Genomic DNA, 6,770 nt, shown 5'->3' with positions numbered 1-6,770 from the left:
ATTATCAGTCCTGTCTAGTTATGTTGGTGGGTATTTGGCATCTCTCAGGGATATGCTTGGTTTTTCTTTTGCTACTTCAAGAATAGAGATTTTCCACGCAGCTCCGTGGGAATAGAGGCGCAGAGCCTGTGGTGTTTGTGAGCAGATTCAGTGCATACAAAGTGACACTGTGTGTATGGAGTGGGCACCAAGTACAGTGACCTTGCTGGTAATGGAATCTCTTCTGTCCCAAATGTTTGAATGTACTGCAGTCCCTTCAGAGCTGCTGTTCCCTACCACAGTATAGCCACATGCCTTTTGTGTCCTAAGGTTTTGGGATCATCAGATCATTTTATAATAAATACAGTGTGACCATAGCAAATTTTATTCCTGTAGCAGAATAGAGCTGACAGAAAAATTCTTTTGCAGGTCTCAGAAAAGTAGCGAGACGGGTCAAATTTTCCATAAATGTGAGTATTCCAGTTTAAAGCTGAGGGTAGTGTGTGATGGTACACAAACAGTGCCCCACACACAGACATTGTAATAATAGAAGGAAAAAATTGTATGTAATTACCAATGCCTCAAAAATAATGAAAAAGCCTAATAAATCACAAATGTCCATCACATACATGCAAGGCAGCATGGTTAACTCAATGTTCTAGGGCAGGATTTAAATTGGTAACAGGGTATAATTAAATAAGATAAATTTAACTTCAATCTGAGGAATAGTTATGTCCCTTAGAAAATTATTTTGCTCTGCAGTTGTCAAAGCAAGTGATTTTTTTTTTTCTTAGTGTTTACACCATAAAACAATGTGTACTGTGGGTAGCATGATGTTGAATCTTGGGTGAGAATTTCTTCTTCACTCATGTATTTTTTTAACAATAGGTGTTTTTAATTTATCCAGTTACTTAAAACAACAGTAAAAATTTTCAGCAAAGTCTTTTTTTCCTTTGTAAAATCTGTATATAACATTTGACTAAAGCACCTTGTATATTGTGTCCTTATAATGCTGTGATGTGTAATGTAGTTTTTACTTTGAAATTTTCAGTAATACCTGGTGATGTGAAGTTGAACTTAACAGCAGTGCACAATCATTGGGACCCTTACCTACAGATCCAGAGACTTTATTTTGGATAGCAAATCTTGCAAGGTTCTCCCTCCCACGGGGCAGGGGATTGTCACAGCCCTTTCAAGGTTCTTCCCATGGAGATAGGGGACAGTGGCAGCTGTTTATTTCAGTGGGTTTCCTTACTCTGCCATTTCCTGCCACCCTTGCTGTGGGAAGGAACAACTCCTCTTCTCTAAAGGAGGGGGGAAAAGAGAACTGTCCATAAACTTACAATCACTGGAAATAAAAGTCTTCTTGACTTTGTGTGTTGTACCTGATGTAACCTTTTCCATCCCAGCTGTGTCTGCTGGGGAGGCATTTTGGCATTTTTGGATTTTCTTCAAGAAGGAAATGGGAATACTGCAGTAAATCTTGTCATGTCCATCTAGTTCCTTTGTTTTATCATTTTGTTCTGAAGAACTAATTGTTGTAGGGCTAGTCCAACTACGAAGGACTGTCAGTCTGAACAGTGAGGGCTAGCAATGTTTATAGACAGAAAAGGGGTCAGTCTACCTCTAAGAAATGGTTGTGTGTTTTGGCATACTTCAGCTCTTACTCATGTGTACAGTGCCTTAGCATCTGTGCTCTAGGTACATAAGGAAGATTTATATAGTCCCTAAGGGATTCTACTCCTTTTCTGAGTTCTCAGAATTCTTAACCTGGAAGACGAAGATTTTCTCTGGGGAAATGCTGAGGAGCTCTGTTGTCATACAGCTGCAGCAGAAACCCCCAATAGCTGCTGTAGCCCACCTGTAGTCCCTGGCAGATCTGCTTCTGATGTCATTTCTGTCCTCAGGAGAAGTGAACAAGCGCTTGAAGGAAGAGGGTGAATGATTTTTTTTTTTTTTTTTTCCCAAGAAACACCATTGCACTGCAGGTTGGTTGAGACGTGGTCAGCAGCCTCACTGCATTCTCAGTCTCAGGTCCAATCTTTAAATTTCTGCAATTGTTGTGAATTGTCAGACCCACACTTGTCACAACTTCTTGGGTGTTTTTATACACCTCTTGTTGCTGCTGGTACAAGGCAAACTGGCATTTAGCTAGTTACCATAACACTGTTTTACAAAAGAACATTTTAATGGCTGTTGTAATCTTATGTAAGATTACAACAGTGATTAAGCTGTGTATATATAAACCCTTCTTTTGAGTTGCTGGCAGCTTATCCATTAAAATTGAACAGGCAGATCTGGGAGGATGTGGGTGTTATGTCTGCATTTTAGATTTTTACTATTATTTTTAATCAAACATACTTCAAAGAAATGTATTCTTTGTGCATCTCAAAGTCCTATTCTAATGGATTTGATCTGAAACCAATTTAATTTCCTTTTCCTTTTAAAAAGTCCTGAAAATAAATTGAACAGCAACAAACCCCAGAAAAATGACAAGGCAGCTGAAATAACACCCAGCAGAATAATAAAATGAAGTTATTTGAATTTTAGTCTGTAAATAAATTCTGATTTTGTAATTATTCAGGAACTGTCAGCTGTAAAACATTATGTCTGTAATAGAAGATAGTATTTTCATTTTTTTTCTTTGAGAGATAGTGAATTAATTAGAGTAGGAACTGTGTATGTATGGAGTCGAGTAAAATGACATCACTTGGGACAATACCCCTTGCTGTCTCAAAAATACAGCCTAAATACAGAACTAGATTTCCATATATAGGTAGTAATATGGATTTGAAGTATTAACGTGTAGCTGTTCCTTTATTATTTTCAAAGCGCTAAAAATGTATTTTAGAACCAGGTTAGTGAACTAGGTAAACTTCATTACAAGCTAGTCAACTATTTAAGTGTTAATTAAGATAATAAGAAAGGATTATCACCATCTTAAGTGCCTCTAACTGTGTGGTAAGGTAGATTGCAAGCTATCTGTGATAGAATAATTGCATATGTAGTGCTACATTTTAGGTGTAATATGTGTAAGCATTACAGCAAGAGTAAAGGCTAATCCCTTCCTGGCTGTGTTGGGAAGAATTGCCTGGCAGTTCTGTCCTGGCTGGCTCTGCTGCCTCTCTGCAGCTGCTCTTGTTGGGAGTGCTGGGCTCTCTCTGGCTGCTGCCAGGTAGTAATTGCTGTTGGAATCGTGATTCTCAGGTTCCTGGAGTAGTTCCCAGCTCACCTTCCCACTTTGGTTCCATTTCTGTTCCCTGCTGTGTCTGCCTATGCAGGACACCACATGTCACATGCCACACAGCGTTTTATTTGCCAAGAGACAGCCCGCTTTCTGTAGTTGTCTTTTTCTGTAATTATGCTGAAGATTTTATTTCCTAGGCCAGTAAAACTGACATTTTGGAGCCTACTTCATTCCTGCTGCCTTTTCCACTTGTTCAGCATGGCAGCCTCCAGCCCCACTAGTGCTGCTGCGGTCCCTGTTCTGTCCTGGAGCTCAGTGTGAGCCTGCCTGGACCTCAGGCAGAGGGTGTTACTGGGCAGCCCTGATTTCGTGCTTCCATGCTAGTGCCATTAAGCCTATACATATGTTCAAGCTTTCCATATAAGAAGCTGCCTTGACTGCAGTAAGATGTGTGTAATCACATCCTTGTGTTTCATAGGACTTTGTGCCCACTAGATGTAAACAGAACCCATCTAAGTAAGGGTGTGAGTAGCCACACGTGCTGTTAGATTTGCTTGTAATCCTATGATTTGAATTCTGAATTCAGTCATTACCAAGTGATTCTCCATAGTGCTGAGAGATTCTGGTTTAGACTTCCATTTTTTATTTTTGTGTTGACCTAGATTCTCTTCATTTGATCTGTGATCCTCCATTGTGTTCAGGAAGGGTATCTCCACTACCTAGTAGATGCAGCAATAAAACCAAACACTTAGTAGCAAAATTGCAGTCAGCACCTGCTGAGTTTGGCCATCATTTCTGCTCATGAACCATTCGATTACTCCATGTTGCAGCAAAGAAGTAGCAATAATTGTTTACAAACTGCCAGGGATCCTTACAATTGAGCATTCAAAATCAGCTATCAAGGGTGTTCAAATTCAACCATGTGCAGCTGCCAAATGTTTTAAAATTCAGCAGGGTTTTAGAATTTTTTGATGGCTTCCTTAAGAGAACTGTGACATTGTCGAGTTCTCTTACACAACACTTGATCAAGATGATGTTGTAACCAGATACCCTGGTATATTTGCGATAGCTGTGGATAGAGGATCTAACATAACTGGTTCTGAGTGCTTTAGTTTGTTTTTCTTTTTGGTGATAACACAGTTAAATTTTATGGGAGAGTTGAGGTTTTTTTCACCTGAGTGGCCACTCAGGTCACCCAACATGACTTTCTGTATTATGTATATTGTATAGATTTATGTAGATCTGATGTCTATTTAATCACTGCCCAATTTAGATCTTAGACATTCCTGTTACTTGAGTGTGCATAACAGCCCTTTCAAGTGTGACCTTTCTGTTGGTATGTATCTTGGGAACAAAAGAAGAATTTCATAACGGACAGCCTTGCCATAATGAGTCATTATTTTTTAAAAACACAGCAACTATCTTAAGCAAATGTCATAATATATATTCCATGGTCAGCATCAAATTGAACAAATTAAGCTGCATTCCATACTGAAACACTGGTGTGCTAATACAAGAAGATGATTGTTCTAGCAGTTTCAGTGGGATTTTTTCACTGTTTTCTGTCCAGTCAGGCAAGTTCTCCCACATTACTTGGACATGAAAAGTGATTAAGTTTGAAACAAATCAACCTAGTTTCACACAAATAAGTAAAACATATTCAACTACTGGGAATAAAATGCATTTTTCTCAGCAGAGATTTGTTAAGTGAGATGAAGTTTAGGTAGCTTATGTTTCATAATTATTTATCTGTAGATTTCCATCTCATATTTAAGTTCATCAATTACTGATGAAATGCTGTTTCATTGCATCAGCTGAAAGCTCTCTGTACAACCAGCTTAATACCCAGTTTTACTTTCGTGACTTCTTGTGTTGAAATAACAAATCTCATTGTGTAAAAGCCCCGGGAACATAACCTCATAACCTCAAATTAGTCTGTCTTAGCACCTTGAAATGGCATCCCAGTATTATAAACATTTAGGTGAGTTCTGCTGACCATTTAATCTCATCAAGAAAAGTGCTGGGATACAGAAGTGCATATAAAGTATACAACTGCTGCAGCTTTTCCAGTTCAGAGGAGGTTTCTGTATCAGGACACTGTAGCAGCTCTCCTGTTCTCTTCACTGGTAGTAAAACACTTGCCTCACTGAAGTTAAGAGGAACCTGAAAGTTAAATTTAATTGAGATTACAACCTGGCCCACTCTCTTACCCATATGCTCAGTGGGACCTTTGATTTTGCGTACTGTGACCTCATGAAAACTTATATCACAGAACATACGTAATGTTGCAGACATCTAGGCAAAAGTTGCGCTTAGATGGTGATCCTGCTGATGTAGATGGAATAGCACAGAAGGTAGTGACAGTCTGCACAATTCTCTGTTCATGTCATCTGTTTGCAAGATGAGATCTTGCTGTGCAATGCAATAGCCCTCTTCATAATCCCATATGTTACATATGAGGTTTTAATGGCCAAGAGCAACTCCTAAGAAACGACAAAGGAATTAGGTGGGTTTATCCAAGAAATAAAATTTTTATAACATAGGAAAAATTGTTACATGGTATCATGAACATAAATGTGGAAAGGTTAAATAATTATAAAATAAAGGTTCAATTTAGGAAGCTATAGCAAGATTGCTCCATCAAGGCATTCTTGAAAGCTTTTACTGCTGTCAAATTCAGATAGAGGCTTTCTTGTGTCTTTAAAAAGCAAGTAATTTATTCCTCAAAAGAGCATCTACCATGCAGGAACCCGACTCACGTATTAATATGTAATACATGTATAATGCGTTTCACCTGGAAGCGCTTGAGAGTGATCTGGGATATCTTTTGTGTATTTCTTTCACAAAGGTACTTAGTCTAGTTCTGCCTTTTTTTTCCCCCTTGCCATGAATCAACCAAGTTGTAAATAAATCATGCCTCATTTCCATTAAACCCAAGGCAGCAGGCCTATTAGCGTAATGAAATGCGGGGACATCCCGCACAACACACGTACGGGATCATGTGTTGTTATGCAGCACCGGCTCCTACATGCGTTTCCCATTCTCCAGGCTCGGGGTGAACGCGGCGTTACTCATAATTAACCACATGTTAAAAGCAGGGCAGCAAATAGAGGAACGAAAATAAGAAAAATAAAGGAACGTCACACGAGCTGTGCCAAACCTCTCGTCTCAGAATCTCCCCGCTTTGCTGCCGCCCCAGTCCCTGCACACGCGGGACCCGCTCCACAGCCCAGCCTTGTACTCCAGACGCTGGTGGGACATTTTTAGAATTCTGCCTCTAAATAAATCACAGCGGATTTTTTTGGTTTTTGTTTTTTTCTTTCCCTTGGTGTTCCAGATAATTTCAAGGACACCGTGGGCCTGAGCCTCCCCCGGCGCCGCCCGCGAGCAGACGGGCCCGCAGCGCACCTGCCGCCCTCGCTCGCCGCGGGCGGATCGGCCCCGGGAGAGGGGAACAACGCTCTCCGCGCTTATTCCCGCGGGTTTCCGCAACCTTTGTGTCACGGCCTCGCTTGTTTTCGGGCGGCCGGAACGCGGGAGGGGAACGCCCGCCGTGGGGGGGAGAGAAGGCGTTCCCGGCCTGATCCCGCCCGGCTTCCGTCCC

The sequence above is a fragment of the Hirundo rustica genome, chromosome 13 (genome assembly GCF_015227805.2).
Source record: "Hirundo rustica isolate bHirRus1 chromosome 13, bHirRus1.pri.v3, whole genome shotgun sequence".
NCBI lineage: Eukaryota > Metazoa > Chordata > Aves > Passeriformes > Hirundinidae > Hirundo > Hirundo rustica.
The sequence above is the reverse complement of the archived record's forward strand: the minus strand, read 5'-3'. Positions refer to the sequence as shown.